The sequence below is a fragment of the Capsicum annuum genome, chromosome 6 (assembly GCF_002878395.1).
Source record: "Capsicum annuum cultivar UCD-10X-F1 chromosome 6, UCD10Xv1.1, whole genome shotgun sequence".
In the NCBI taxonomy this organism is placed as follows: domain Eukaryota; kingdom Viridiplantae; phylum Streptophyta; class Magnoliopsida; order Solanales; family Solanaceae; genus Capsicum; species Capsicum annuum.
The window spans coordinates 48494526-48511804 of NC_061116.1; positions in this window are offsets into that span (position 1 = coordinate 48494526).

Below are 17279 nucleotides of genomic sequence, written 5' to 3' on the forward strand. Positions count from 1 at the left end.
GAATTGGTTTGGGGTTTTGAAAAATATAAACTGGATGATGACTTGACCCCTCCACACCTATTGGCTGAAGTTGAATGGGAGTTTTATGACAACTACATTGTGATGTTGAAGATCATGACTACTTTGGAAAAATATATGCATATCAAGAAGCAATCATGGCTTAATACCGTAAAGGTTTGAGATACTAAAGCAGATATCTCCATTAGAGCGGTCTCCAAGGCCTCATTCGGAGACTCATTTGAGGAAATTAAGGAGACTCTAGAATATAATTATTGGATGAATGAATTAAAGAAGGTGAAATATTGAGTGTAAGGATAAGTTTATGTACTATAGGTGGATAGCGGTACACATTACTGAGAATAGTGAAAATGCTTTGTGTGTCAATGAATTATCAATTTATAAGCACACATTGAAAATTTTTCCAAGGCTTAGTGTTCGATTACGAGACACTACATTGCACCGAAAGATAATGATAATACTTTTGGGTCAACCGAGGTTATTTTTTGTGTTGATATAAGAGTTTGCAATTAACATCCCATAGATCATAGTGAAGGGGATTTAAGATAGAGTTCTATAATTCAAAACCACATTCCATTCTTTTTTCTCATGACACAGTTGTTGTAGAACTCAAAAATTCCAACCATTATTATAGTAGACAGAGACATTCAGCTGATGACGATCATAAATATGGCACTTATAAAAGATTTAAGAAACCCAGTTGCTTATTTGTTGGCATCTAATATTGGTGCTTTATTATTCCCTGCACCATAGGCCTCTATTCTTTCAGGTACTTGACTATTGGTTATGATTGGATAAATTGTTATCCTTACTTTACAGTTGGAGGAGATCATGCAGAACCAGCTCTTGCGTAATGTTTGAATAAAAAATTTATAGGTTGGGGTCAAGCCCTTGTGAATGGTGAGATTAGGGTTATTTTTACATGGTGAATACACGACTTGATCAATTTGAGAATTAGATGATGGCTAAGATAGAGATGGTGCATATTGCTTATATGAAATAGATTAGGACTGATTTGGTCAATCTTAAGGAAGGTATCAAAGTTCTAACAGTGCACACAGTCTGGTTGCACCTCCTGCACTAGTACGTATGCCTTCTTTAGTAGATCTTGCATTATACGTGGACTCTACGGTCTTGAATTTCTAGATCCTTAAGGTTTGAGATTAATTATATGGATGTGGAGGAGATAGGTGAGGATTTATAGCCCTTAAGAGTGGGATAAAATAAAGTAAAAGAAGAATTGAAATGAGAAGGCAACTAAGCAGACCTCTGAGGTATTGATTTTGGAGGAGGTTAAGATGCCATCTTCTAGTGAGGTGGTCTCACAGAATGGAAGTGCTATAAATACTACCCAATGGACTAACTACTTTTAGTGCATCAACCGCCATGAATGCCCACACATCAATGAGTGCCACGGACAGCAAAAACGATTAGAGAGAAGGGGATTGTTGGGGTACCACCTGCTTCTCCCCATGATCAAAGTTTTATTGGCATATATTGTGCCACAAGTATCTTCTTTAACCTAGTTTTTTATTCTTTTATGATTTTGTGTAATGGGAACATTGCATGATTTCTAAGTTGGGGGTGGGGTGTACCACAACTAAGGGTTTTTGTAGTCTTATTTCTTTCCCCTTGGTTGAGCTATCATAGTTAGAACTGGTATGTTTAGGTATTTTTATTTTACTTTTTAGTTGTTTTGGTGTTCTGTGTGTAACTTAGAGTAAATTCAGAAAACTTGCTGTAATCAGAATAAATGGAGCATATGAACTTGTTTATATGAATGCTTAAAACTGATACTTCTCCGAAAAAAAATATTTTTCTTTGTGGTGTTGTATGCTTGCATGTGTTGTAACCAATATACGAATCTTTCCATAGCATTAGGATTGTTGGTGTGATTACCTGGCCGAAACGCCCTAGTTTCTGGACCTTAGAAAATTTCTTAGAATTCTTATCTCTAGACCCAGTATGACTCATGGGTACGAGCCTTATGTTGGGGTATGGGTGGTATGGTCCCGTCGTATGCTAACCAATTTTAGTTGGTGGGATGGATTGTAGTTACCGTAGTTGATACGACTTAAGGGCATGAGTTATATTGGTGGTTAAATATCATTTGATTCCTTAATTTAATCTTAGACTTAGTTACATAGGTTGGATCTGAGTAAGAGTGGCTCACCATGAGCCATAAGCCAGGGTACAAATCGTACTAGGGGCTCATATGGTAGATAGTGTTCAATTCTCCAGGTATTTTTTTCTGTCGGGTATACGGGTCATGGATATGGATCGTATGTTACAGTTACGACTTGGTTGGATAAATCATATACTGTACAGTTTTTGTTCCAAGCATGGAGGTTCAGGATATGAGTGGTGGATATCATTCGAATTGGGAGGGTACGACTCATGATAGTTAGTCGTATCCCTGTGATGGAATTTTTGTGCAACTTAAGTGGGGGTATTCTGGACATTTCCCCACTTATACTAATAGAGTCTCACGACTTCTAACCTACTTGGGGGGATATTTACCCTATTATTCCATTCATTAACACTTAGAAACTTGTCTAAACAATCCATAATTCTCTCAAGAGAATTTGAGCTGGGGAGCTAGGGTTTCAACTAGAGGATCTATTTGTGTCTTGTCTTGGTGATTTATTTCCATCATCATCTTGGTTTAAGGCATGTTATCTTTCCTCACTATTAATTCTAACTAAATTAATAGTTTAATGAATGTTTTTATGATTTCATTGATTGTATGATTTTGGTTTTCGAATATAATTTAGTAGTTTTGATGTTAACTGGTTGGTTATGGTTTTCCATGGTTTTAATTATGCTTTTATATGCATTATTAGTGGCTTTGGATAATTGGATTGCATGGGAATTGTTTAATAGTAATTGGAATTGGTTTTGGTCATATTATGTCCCCAATGTGTTTGACAAAATGCTTATAAAAATAAGTTTATTGCATTGACTATTATAATGGTACTCTTGCTTCTTTTTAATTTGGTAAAGGAATTTTGCATAGTTTAAATGGTTTGGAAAGGTTAATGGATGATTGGCTATGTTTGTGGGGAACATGAAAGTCTCCCAAGTGGTTTAATATGGTAAATGGAAGGGCACTTGAAAGTCCACGTAAACCTATAAATGGTTGGCTATGAATGATACTCGTAGGCCAGGGTTGGTATGACGATACCAATATCAATAAACATAGTTAATAAATTGATAATAGTTTGGTTATTTGGAAATTGGTTTTAATTGGGCAATAATGGCAGGATGTGCAGGAAAGTTATGGAAGGTGGAGGTCCCGGGAGGGACCAAAACTGGAAACTCATTTTTGTCGATATGAGATTGGTCTTGTTGACCATGTGCATGATATCACACTATATTTTTGGGATGTACTAGTAATCCCATGGTATACTTCTCTTGTTGTGCGTCTAGACATACTGGGGCCTTTTCAGCAGGGGGAGCTAAACCCATAAAGCTCGTGGGTGATTTAGGATGGTAAATCAACACAACCCAGGTAAAGGTTTTGAAGGCATGCTAAACCCAATCCCCTTTTTCTGGTGTGGTTATATAAATATATATGTATGGCTGTATGAATATAGAAGGTTTTACTTGGTTTTATAAATGGCATTATTTTATCCTTACCCTAAGATCATGCTAGTGGTCACTCGGTAACTGTGTCTACTGGCAGCTGTATACCCACTCTATGCAGGAACCAATCATTCTACTCCTCTTACATAGTGATCAACTCGAGGATAGCATTTGGACTTAAGTGGTGAGCTTCAATCCTTTCAGAAAGCATAATTTTATGTTATGGATATTTATAGTCATTTTTACTTTATTTTGGACATTGGTTTTGGGTATGGTTGTGGGCATGTCCTAACTAGAGTTTATTACTCTTTTGGCTAGAGGCTTTGTGGTACTTTTTTTGGTTCAAATAAGCGGGATTGGTATTGTTGTCGACTTGGACATTGGAATAAGCTAAATGGATGACATTATTACATGATATTATTTGTTGTTACATCCTATTTTATTTTTGGATTAGTTATAATATGTTTTGGAACATCTTTGGTTATGGCCTGGTTTATGGCCTTTGTTTTGGTAAAGTTGGATTATTAATATGGGATGGTTGGACTAGGTTGGGTTGACCATGATTATGATCTATTTCTAAAGTCATTATGTGAGTTTTACACTGTCTTGATACATGCTCATAATTCAGCCAACTCGGGGCAAGCAGTTGGAGGTTGAATTAGGTAACATTGGGGGGGGGGGGGGTCTCTAGTCCTGGATAGAATTAGGATACCTTTTTTGACAAGACCCTAGGGCGAGTTATGTCAAGTTGGTATCAGAGCCTAGGTTCATAGTCAATTAGGAGTCCATAAAGCCATGTCAAGTAGAGTCTCCTTTAGGGGTGCGTAGCATGCCACCCTCATAAGGGAGAGGCTTCAAGGAATTAAAGAATGTTTCACTTTCTAGATATTCTACTTTAAAGCTTGGAGTCTCAGTCCTGGACTCCTCTTTAAACCTTGCTTGTTCGTCTTTCAGATTATGCCTCGTAGATCTAAAACATAAGGAAACTTTTCTATCCCATATGGAGGAAATACTGAAAGAGTGCAACCTACTTTTGGGGTTCATCTTCGATCTCACAATGTCATCCCTGATAGTTTTAGAGTTTCACCAGTTGCTAGTATTCCTTCTTAAAGAAAGGTTACTAATGTAAAATTTTGTAAGTCTATTCATGCTATTGCTAAATTTGTTACTGCTTAGGCTGAGAGAGATACGTCTGGTGCTTTGTCTACTGAGACTGGAAAGGTTAGCTAATTTAAGAAGATAGGTCCTCCAACTTTTTCTAGAGTAAAGTTGGAGGAGGATCTATAGGACTTCTTGGATGAGATGGTAAAGATATTTTGGGTGATGTAGGCTACCAATATGAAGGTGGTAAACTTTACAGCTTATCATCTCAAAGAAGTTGCATATCAGTGGTATGAAGAGTCAAAAAAAGATAGAGGGGATGTGGAGGAATCATTCTTATAAGATGCCTTCTATGGTGCTTTTCTGGACTTTTCCTTTCCCTAAGAGTTAAGAGAAGAAAAGATGGATGAGTTCGTGATCCTCAAGTAGGGGAGAATGTCTATTAAGGAATATGCATTGAAGTTTCACTAATTATCAAGGTATGCACCTGATTTAGTGGCTGACATACGGGCTAAGATGAGGAAGTTCGCTTTCGGGTTGAATTAGAATTTGATTTTAGAGAGAAAGAATGCTTTGATGATTAAATATATCGATATCGCTAGGGTGGTTATTCATATGCAGCAATTAGAGAATGAGAATAAGAAATAAGCAGAGTATGGAGATACCAATGAAAAGAGGAGAAAGTTTTTTTATCAGGGAGGTGCTCAGTCCCAGGGTTGTAAAGATGGTGGAAAGTGGCAGAAAAAGAAGTGAGGGAGTTCAGGCTCCTTCTCAGCTGCTAGTGCTCCTTATAAGTCAAACGATAGGTATTATCATGGTGGTTAAGATTCCTGAGGAAAGGGTACCCAATATCCGGCAAGAGGAGGTTAGTCAGCTTTTTTATGTTCTCTTTGTCGGTTTTGTGGTCGTCTTCATTGGGTTTATTACAATGAATAAAAGGACAAATACTTCAACTATGGCTAGACAAACCATCGACTCAGGGATTGTCTTAGCAATAAGGTTGTTACAGGGGAAAATAAGATTCGTGTTGATTCATTTTCTGCTCTTGCACCTTGTGGTGTTGCATCTGCTTCTGTTACTGTTCCTAGTTCTTGTGATGGTCGAAATAGGTTGTACTCTTTGGCATCCTGATAGGAATCTGAGGCATCACGTGATATTTTTACTGCTACGTTATTGCTTTTCTCTCGTGACATATATTCTTTGCTTGATTTAGGGTCCACTCTCTCATATGTGACTCCTTATGTGGTTATTTATTTTGGTTTCAATACAAAAGTAATTTCAGATCCTTTTTCTATCTTTACCCTAGTAGGTGGCTCAGTTATTTCTAAGAGAGTCTATAGGGCGGCATATGTTTGTGGATAACAAATCTTTGTGGATCTGTTTCGGTTGGATATGGTGGATTTTGCTGTTATTCTTGGGATAGATTGGTTAGAGTCTTGTTACGTGTCTTTATGTCAGACCCATAAGGCTATCTTTAGGTTACTTGGTGAACTGATTATAGAATGGAAGGGTGTTTTTTTAGCTCCTAGGGAGAGGTTTGTTTCTTATCTTAGAGCTCAGAGGTTAATCTCCAAAAGGTATCTTTACCACTTGGTCTGGGTTAACTTGAAAGCTCTTTCTTTCCAGTTAGTTCTAGTAGTTAATAAGTTTCCAGAGGGTCTTTCTGGATGATCTTCATGGTGTTTCTTTGGATAGGAAAATAGAGTTTGGTATTGACTTTGTTTCGAACACTTATTAGATTTTTATTCCTCTGTATAGAATGGCTCAAAATGAGTTAAGAGAACTCAAGGAGCAACTTAAAGATATTCTGGATAAGCGGTTTATTTTTCCTAGTGTATCTTCTTAGGGTGCACTGAGGTTATTTATGCTTAAGAAGGATGGTTCCCTTCGGATGTGCATTGACTATTGGTAGTTGAATAAGGTGTTGGTAAAGATCAAGTAACCTCTTACAAGGATAAATAATTTATTTGACCAGTTGCAAAGTGCCATGTTCTTTTCAAAGGTAGATATTTAGTATTGTTTCTATCAGCTAAATATTAGGGAGGTAGATATCCCTAATATGACTTCTCGTACTCGATATAGGCACTTTTAGTTTTGGTAATATTATTTGGCTTGACTAATGCTTTGGTGGCATTTATGGATCTGCTAAACTAAGTTTTTCGTCAGTATTTGGATCTCTTTATTATTGTATTTACTGATGACAATATGGTTTATTCGAAGAGCGAGTTGTACCATGCTAATCATCTTTGTATGGTGTTGCAGACATTAAAGGAACAATAGTTGTATTCCCAGTTAAACATTGTAATTTTCTTGGGTCATATTATTTCTAGTGAAGAGATAACAGTGGATCTACAGAAGGTTGTTGGGGTGAAGAGGTGGCCTAGACCCATGACACCATCCTATATTCAGAGTTCTTAGGATTAGCCAGGTATTATAGATGGTTTGTGGAAAGCTTTTTGTTAATAGATTCTCCTCTAACTATGTTAACTCAGAAGAAGGTTAAGTTTTCTTGGTTACATGCTTGTGAAGGGAGTTTCAAGAAGTTGAAGGATAAGATAACTTTGGCTCTAATTCTAAATTTACTGAAAGGAAATGTTTGGTTAGTGGTTTATTGAGATACATCTCAGGTAGGTGTTGGTTGTGTGTTGATGCATCATAGGAAGATGATTGCCTATGCTTCCAGGTAGCTGAAGGTACATGAGAGGAATTATCCTACTTATGATTTGGAGATGTTGGCGGTTGTACTTTCTTTGAAAATATGGTGGCATTATTAGTATGGTGTTCATATGGATATCTTTTCTGATCATAAGAGTCTAAAGTAAGTGTTCACCCAGAAAGAACTTAATCTTAGGCAGAGGAGATAGCTTGAGCTTCTCAAGGATTATGATATGAATCTTCACTATTACTCAGTTCAGGCTAATGTGGTTGTTGATTCTCTTAGTAGGTTGTCTATATGGAGTTTGGCTCCAGTGGAGGAAGGAAAGCAGGAATTGTTTAAAGATATTTACCGCTTTGTAAATCATGGATTCTCCTCTTGGTCCCCAAGGATGGTGGTGTGATGGTGCAAGAAGTAGTTCGATCATCTCTTGGTGTGAATATTAAGGGAAAGTAAGTTCTAGATCCTATCTTGATAAAAAAGAATAACATTGGTGGGTAAAAGGTTATGGTGCTTGAGATTAGTGGTGATGGTACTTTACGGTAACAAAGGAGGTTGTGTGTTCTTGATGTCGATGGGTTACGACAAAGAGTTTTGGCTAAGGTGCATGAGTCACACTATGTTTTCCATCCCGTCTCGGCCAAGATGTATCATGATATCAAAGAGATAAATTGGTGGAATGGCACAAAGAGGGATGTAGCTGATTTCGTGGCCAAGTGCATGGTGTGTCAACATGTTAAGGTTTAGAACATGAGGCAAAGAGGGTTGTATCAAGAAATTATTTTCCCCAAACAGAAGTAGGAATTGATCAATATGGATTTTATTACCGGTATTCTCGGTATTCAATTCAACATGATTCGATTTGGGTCATCGTGGATAGAATGACTAAGTCTGCACACTTTTTTCCAGAGTGGACTACCTTTTCGACAGAGGATTATGCGAAGTTGTATCTACAGGAGATTGTGAAGCTGCATGGGGTGCCTATTTTGATTATTTCTGATTGTGGCATGAATTTTATGTCTCATTTCTAGTGGTCTTTTAAGAGAGGGTTAGGGACCAAAGTGAATCAAATTACTATTTTTCATTTGCAGAGGATGGACAAGTGGAGAGAACTACTCAGACATTGGAGGATATGCTTCAGGACTGTATGATTGATTATGGTTGCAATTGGGTTGAGCATCAACCTTTAGTGGAGCTTTCTTAAAACAATAACTATCATTCTAGTATTGGTATGGTTCCTTTTGAGGCATTGTATGTTAGAAGATTATAATACCCCGTACTTCTACCTAGCTTAAAAATCATCGCAAAAATGTCAAAGACTTGCTTTAAAGGATGAATCCACTTTTATACACGTGGAATCTTTTATATGTGGGAAATTGAATAAGCTTTCCATTGATACATAATTCACCTAAATCCATTATCGAGGTAGAAAGTTATGGTTAAAATACAGAAAGCAGTTTGAACCTCCTAGGTGTGACGAAAGGGCCAACGAAACATCGATCTAGCAACGGGCCATCTCTTAAACCATCACAGCGGAGGCAGTGAGTCGACCTCCTTTCCAGGCACAACAGAATAGCCAATGGAACTCCTAGCTAGCAACGGACCACCACCCAAACCATCACAACTAAAGCAGAAAGATCACATTCTGGTCTAGTGCGATGGAAAAGTCGACGGGCCATCAAACTAGCGATGGACCATTACCCAAGCCGTCGCAAACCCCGTTCAAAAATTTGAAGGTATTTTTTAAAGGGGCTCTTTGGTCTTTTACCACCCTTTTTAACACCTAATTATACCAGACCAGGGCTCATAACTTCATTATTCATCTACAACACCAAACTAGGGTTTCTCTCAAAGATCAATCCCCAAGAACAAGGTCCCAATCCTTCTTCAAGAAACTAAGAGATTCAAATTTGTTAAGTCCAAGAACATTAAGAAACTCACAATCAAGGTATGTGAAGTGTTGATTCTGGGTCCCTTTCACCCATTAAGCTCAAGAATCTCTTTTCAAATTCAAAAGAATGTGTATTTATGAATGTTCATGATTTAGTTGAATTGAATTCATGTCTATGTTGTTGTTGTATTTTGATTTATGTTTTAAATTACATGTTCCAATGATTGATCCTAGTATGTGATGATTTGCATAATATTATTGATAAACCCTTCAAATTGAAAATTTATTTATGCAACCATGATAGTTAGATGCATTGATGATGGTTAACCAAAGTATGCTCCCCATATGTTTGATTAAATGCTTATGTGAAGGAAAAAGTGCCATTATAGTATAATAGTATGAAATCCCTATTTGTGTACAAGTTAATGCATGGCAAGTTTTTGATGAAATGTCTTAGTCAATGAATTATGGATGTATGTTTAGAAATTATTATGCTTTTGAACTTATGCCATGAATTACTTTTATGCTATCGAGTTTTGGGGTTATTGTACCCGACAATTTAGCTATGTGCCTAGAGCTAGTGTTAGTTTCATGATAATCTCAATCATACCACGATCAGTAGAATTTAGTCAGTAACATGACTCAGGAAAACTCAGTCATTTAACAGGATTTAGTAACATTATGTCAGTCCACAAAATTCAACGAACTCAGTCCAGTTCACTGTCTATTAGATGGGAGTAGGATTCAGCACCTAGTGAGTCCAAGGATGGGAACTCACCTGTTAGTATACGTTATGATTCTTAGAAGCAATCCTTGCGCTACAGAACTATGTAGCCAGTGTAGGTTGAGACATCAAACCTTCAAGATGAGGGCAGATAAGGTGGCTTAACCTGTTAGATGAGGGTCCCACCATTCTCATTAGAGTACCTATTAGATGAGGGTCACTCACAGGTTGTCCTTACCAGTGGCACGGTATTGACACCCTTCCAATCGGGTTACAGATTAGAACCCAACTCAGCGATAATAGCTTATTAGGGTCATGTCGGTTAAATGACTACTTCCCACAGTCTTAGTTTCTGATCTCAGTAATAGATCTTAGATAGTTCTACAAAATTTAGGACTGTCAGATACAGTCACTCAGCTCAGGACAGAACTCAGCTAGTTCTATTAGAACCTAGACTATCAGACATAGTCGCTCAATATCAATTATATCAGTTATCAAAAATCTATGTTATCAGTATTCAGACTCAGTAATCAGTGTTGTCATAATCTCAATTATAGTTATGTATTCATGCATTTATTCCCAAGTTTATGTTACTTTGTGAGTCAGTATTATTCATGCATATGAACCCTTGCATTCAGCCTACCTTACTTCCATACCAGTATATTTAATTGTACTAACGCATACTTTTCTTTTGTGCTATGGTGTTTTATACCATTAGTTCAGAAGCACGAGCTCTAGAGCATCAGTAGCATTCCAGTTTTAGCAGCCAGACTAGCAGTGAGTCCTCATTATTCGAGGATGTTATTATTTGATTATTTTATTCTTTCAGTACTTAGTTTATTTCAATAGTTGGAGTTAGTTGGGGACATATCCCAGCAACTCTTTATTCAGTCAGTTTTAGAGGCTTTTAGACTATAGCATGTTCATACAATTATTTCAGTCATTTTGTTATTGATATACCATATTTTTAGGTGTTATGTTTGATCAGATATTTGAACCTTATAGCCTTTCACCATTTTATTCTGCACTTATACCGTATGTAATACAGTGTTAGGTACAGATATTAGTCATGGGTTAGCTTGTGGTCGTTTGGGGTTATGAGCACTGTTTAGCGTTCTGAGTACTAGATTTAGGGAGTTACAGAGATGCAGATCTCCTATTGGTTGGTTCAAACTCGGTGAGGAAGACATGTTTGGTCCCAACTTGGTTTACCAGGCTATAAAGAAGGTGAAGGTGATTCGGAAGAGGCTTAAGGCTACCCAAAGTCGGCAAAAGTCCTATACGGGTGGTAGGCTTAGAGACTTGGAGTTTGAGATTAGGGATAAGGTTTTTCTCTAGGTATCTCCCATGAAGGGAGTAATGCATTTTTGCAAGAAGGGGAAGCTCAATCCACGATATGTTGGTCCTTATGAGATTTTTTGGAGAGTAGGTAATGTTGCTTATGAGATGGAGTTGCCTTATAGCTTGAGCTTGGTTCATTCAGTCTTTCATGTTTCCATGATGAGGAAATACTCCTTCTTCGATTGTTCCTTTGTAAAGATTGGGTATCACTAATTCTTTATCTTATGAAGAAGCCCTGATTGATATCCTAAATAGGCAGGTTCGTCGGGTCTGGACCATGGATATGGCTTTGGTCAAGGTTCTTTGGCAGAACCATAAGGAGGAAAAAGCTACAAGGGAAGCAGAACAGGACTTGAATTCCAAATATCCTCATTTACTTTTTGCTCCTAGGATTAGTGCGGAAAAGGTATGTGTTTTCACCACTTCTCTATTTTTTGAGTTTGTTAAAGGAAAAAATAATATCTTTGCCTCTTTGTTTTTGAACTTTATTAAAGATTTGGAATATGTTTGATAACATAATGCAAAGAACTAGTACGTGTGGTTTCCCCTACCTTTTCCGTCTTTTTGGGATGAATGTTCCTAGAAGGGGAGATAGAAACACCCTAGTTTTGGGACCTAATAAAATTTCCTAGAATTTTGATCTCTCAACCCAATATGACTCATTGGTATGATTTGTATATTAGGGTACGGGTGGTATGGTCTTGTCGTATGCTGACCAATGTTGGTTGGTGGGATGGATTATGGTTACTGGAATGATATGACTTAGGGGTACGAGTCGTATAGGTGGTTACGGATCATTTGGTTCCTTAAATTAATAGTAGAGTTTTTACTTACTTTCGATCTAAGTAGGAGTGGATCACCATGAGCCATAAGCCAGGGTATAAATCATACCAGGGACTTATATGGTAGACAGTGTTCAATCATCTAGGTGTTTTATTTTGTCAAGGATAAGGGTCATAGATTCGGATCGTATATTGTAGTTACGACTTAGTTGGATGAGTCATATACTGGATAGTATTTGATCCAAAGGTGGAGGTTCAAGATACAAGTGGTGGATACCAATCATATTGGAAGGGTACAACTCGTGAGGGTCAGTCGTATCCTTGTGATGGGATTTTGATGCAACTTATGTGGGGGTATTCTGGACAATTCCCCCTTATCCTAATAGGTTCCCATGACTTATAACCTACTTGGGACGTGAATTACCCTATTATTCAATTCATTAACACTTACAAACCTTTTTAAACACTCCATAATTCTCTTAAGATCTTTTGTCTAATGGGATCTAGGGTTTCAACTAAACAATCAATTTGGGGCTTTTCTTGGGGATTTCTTTCTGTAATAATCTTGGTTTAAGGCTTCTTATCTTCCCTTACTATTAATTCTAACTAAAGGCGTTGTTTTATTAATGTTATCATGATTTCATTGATTGTATGATTTTGGTTTTCAAATATGATTTGTAGATTTTGACGTTAAATGGTTGGTTATGGTTTCCTATGGTTATAATTATGCTTTTATAAAAATTAATGGTGGTTTTGGATAATTGCATTGCATGGGCATGGTTTAATGGTAATAGGAATTGGTTTATGTCATATAATACCCCTAGTGTGTGTGCCAAATTGCTCATAAAAATATATTCATTGGATTTACTATTTTATTGGTACTTTTGCATGTTTAAAACTTGGTAAAAGAATTTTGAATGGTTTAAATGGTTTGGGAAGGCTGAAGGATAATTGGTTATGCTTATAGGGAACATGGAAGTCTCCTAAGTGGTTTAATATGGTAAGTGGAAGGGCACATCAAAGTTCCCTTAAACCTATAAAGGTTTGCTATGGATGATACTTGCAAGTAAGGGTTTGTATGATAATACCAACATAAAAGGCCTAGGTTAATGAATGGATAATGGTTTGGTTATTTGGAAACTGGTTTTAACTGCACAATAATTGTGAGATGAGTAACAAAGTCATGGAAGGTGGAGGTCCCAGGGGGACCAAAACTAGAAACTCATATTTGCAGATATGAGGTTGGTCTTGATGACCGTCTGCATGATGTCACACTATATTCGGGGGATGTCGATATCCTATGGGATACATCCCTAGTCGTACGGCTACATGCAATGGGGCCCTTTTAGAAGAGAGAGTTGAACCCATATAGCCCGTGGGTGGTTTAGGACGGCGAAGCTTCACAGCCCAGGTACAGGTTTTAAAGGCAAGATAAGTCCCTTTTTCCCGGCATGGTTATATATATATATATATGTATGGTTGCGTGCATATGAATGGTTTTAATATATTTTATAAATGGCATTATTTTATCCTTACCCTGAGATCAAGGTAGCGGTCACTTGATAACCTCGTCTACTGGTGGTTGTATACCCACGCTATGTAGGAACCAGCCGTTCTACTCCTCTTACATAGTGATTGACTTGAGGACAATATTTTGACTGAAGTGGTGAGCTTCCATCATTTCGAAAGGCATCATTTCTTGTTGTGGATATTTTTAGACATTTTAAATTTATTTTGGACATTGGTTTTGTCTATGATTAAGGGCACTTCCTAATTGGATTTTATCACTCTTTTGGTTAGAGTATTTATGGTACTTCTATGGGTTGTAATGGGTAAGATCGGTATTTGTGTCGGCCTTGGTATTGGAATAAGCTAGAGGGCTGACATCATTGGACAATATTGTTAGTTGTTCCATCCTAATTAATTTTGGGATTAATTATATTATGTTTTGGAACTTCTTTTGTTATGGCATGGCTTATGGTATGACTTATGGCATTTTTTTAGTATGGTTGAATTATTGGTTTGGATGCTTGGACTCAATTGGGTCAATCACGGTTGTGATGTATTCCCATAGTCTTTAAGTGAGTTGTACATAGTCTTGTTACATGCACGAAATGCAGCCAACTCAGGTCAAGCGGATAAAGGTTAGGTTGGGTAATGGGGGTGGTCTCCGGTCCTTGACGGATTTGGGATGCCCATTTAGACAAAGCCCTAGGGTGGGTTATGTTACTAGCCTAGCTTTGTAATAACCAAATAGGTAGTAACTAAAATCATAGTCTAGATCAAAGAGTGTGTGAGATTTTACCTAGTTAGGGTGAGAGTGTTTATGCATAAGAGTGTGTATGGTTTTACCTAGTTAGTATGAGCGTGTGTATGCCCACAATCTAGAACTTTTGCAGTTTGTCTTGATAAAGCGATAAGATAAGAAGTACGGAAAAGAGCATAGGCCATTCTTGAAATAATCCACTATAGTCTAAATAGCCTACAAAATAAATATGTATCCCTTGCACCTGAACTTTGATTCTGAATAGACTTTTTCTTTGAACTATCAAATTCACCTACTTAATTTTTACATTGAACCTACTTTGGCCCTGGTCCTCAACTCAAGCAAATTGACTAAGTTAAGGGTGGCTAGCGTAGGGGTACGTACAAAGTTAGGTAATAAAACTTTGTAATAAAGGGAAAAGGATTCAAGTGAGATATAAGCAAAAGAATAAAAAAGAGAGGAAAAAAAAAGAAAATAAAAATTTGTGCAAGAAAAAAAGGAGAGGCGGCAAAAATAAAATCACACCCAATCTCCAAAAGAAATAAAAAGTGTAAAAAAGGGGCGAAAAATAAGACAAATTATGAAAGTGGAACCAAAAGTAGTGTAGTTCCAAGGAGGATTGAGTCACTTTACCCAAATCTACCATACATGCTCCTAAAGCCTACATTAAAAGTAGATAAAAGATGAATAGTGATCCTAACTTGATTGTCTAAAAGCTAAGGCATAGAAAATAAAGGAAGCCTATGGTATCAAACGCACATGACCTGACTTCAATGTAAAAGTGACAAATTTGATTTGGTCCCAGTATAATATTGAATTCATTACATACATTGAGTGTTGGGGACTTATTTGATATGACGGCATTGATATTACAGTCTAAGTAGTTACTTGTTTGGGTAGTGTAGTAGTCTAATTATTGGGTTGTGTATTGACAATGTAATGTTATTTATTGATCATATTGTGTTATAGTATTCGGTTTGAATAGACACTACATTGGTTGATTTTTCAAATTGAAGTGTGTTGAATAATAGTTGTTTTGGCTAATGTTGAAAATGGGTTTTACAAAAGTCACTTACATACTAATATTGGTGTTCTCTAAGTTAAGCATCATGTAGTTTACTGTGTATTGTTTCCCTTAGGATATGCAAATGTTCTAAGTTGAGGCAGTTGATGTGTTGAGGATTTACGGAACTTGAGACACTTAAAATTGTGAATATTTACAAGTACAAAGGTACTTTGATATGGATATGATGGATTTTTTTAGTGTTTGAATGATAAATAGGATCAAAAAATGAAAATGCTGAAGGTTGGACTTAAGAGGATTAGGCGACCAGTGCCACGACCGTGGGACATGGCCACGTTTGAACCAAGGTTGTCCTACCAAAATTAGAGAAGTTTTTCTTAGAAGTCACTTAGATGGAAGCATTCAATGATCATGCAATAATACCATGACCATATAGAATGATCATAGGAAGGAGATTTAAAATCAGTCTTGTAGAATTCAATTGCACTGAAGATCAGACAAGAGCCCTCTATGATCATTTGTTGGTCATACAACTATACCTTGATGTCATGGAAAAATATCAAAATAGGAAGTCTGCAGATGATTAAAGAGAGGTTGGATCAGACGAGTACTATGCACGATTGTGCTTGGGAACCATTAATTCGTGCTGAGAACCATCACAACCAAGCCCGAAAGATTACAAGTCTAGCACCCACCACGAGAACCAAAGGATCATAATGGGTTCTAACAATGATACAACCTATCTATTTTCAAATACCACCAACCTAGTTTTCCTATTTTATCTAGGATAGGGTTTACACTTTTATATGATTTTACACTCTATCATATTTTAAAACATTATATTATGTGATTCTACGAGATATTCATAGTATTTTATGAACACTATTTCTAGGGTCTTAATTCAAATTCATATTTTAGAGTATTCTTCTTATTGTAATTTCATAACTATGTTTCATCTATGAGTTCTTCTTAGGCACTTCTAATTATGTGTAGCTAAACACCACAACTAGGGCTGTGGGAACCATTACGGATTAACAAAGTAGTGTTCAAAGTACAAAGTAATTATCAAAGGGTAGTTGGGGATGTATTGTTTTTTCTTTAGCTTTGGTTGATTTTTAATAAGTTCATGTGTTGGAAATCATCCAATCTTTACTCTAGACATAAGCAAGGTTAATCGGATAGGAATAATGAATGACCAACAAGACTTGGAGTTATCTTCATTTAATTAGCCTAGAGACAGTAAATGGAAAAGACTATATTGGGATCATATATAAGGGTTATTAAAGCAAAACCCCTGAGATATGAACATTTTTGTGTGGGGATAGTCAAAGAGAAGGGGTATAATTTAGTCAGTTAGATGATACATCTATTTATTTTGCATATTGAATTCCATAAGAGATCACTAAATTACAAACATTCTGTGTAGTTATGAAGTTAACAGGGAATGTAGTCCTAGTGCCTTTCTCATATTTATTGCAAATCTAACAAATTAGCACTTTTTTTTCTATTAATATTTTGTTTCTAAAAGCTCCCCTCGTTTAATTATATACCAATTACTTAGCCAAATACTTGGTCAAAATTTGACTTATTCCCTAAAGGATCAACCCCAACCTCGTTGGAGTTCTATATTTGATTCAACGATGACATAATACTTTATAGGAGTTGTAGTTTCAACGTCATCAAGGGGAAGTTGAATATATGGATAGGGAATGAAAACATGCCTCATACTCTGTAATAGTCATGGATCCATGCTCTAGCTGATCAAACTTGTTTCGTATTTGATCCCTCAAACTCTAAGGAAAGAACATCTCCAGAATAGCCTAAAAAATCTAGGTCTATGTTATAACAGACAAACCCAATTGTATATAGTAATAGACCTCCACTATTGTTT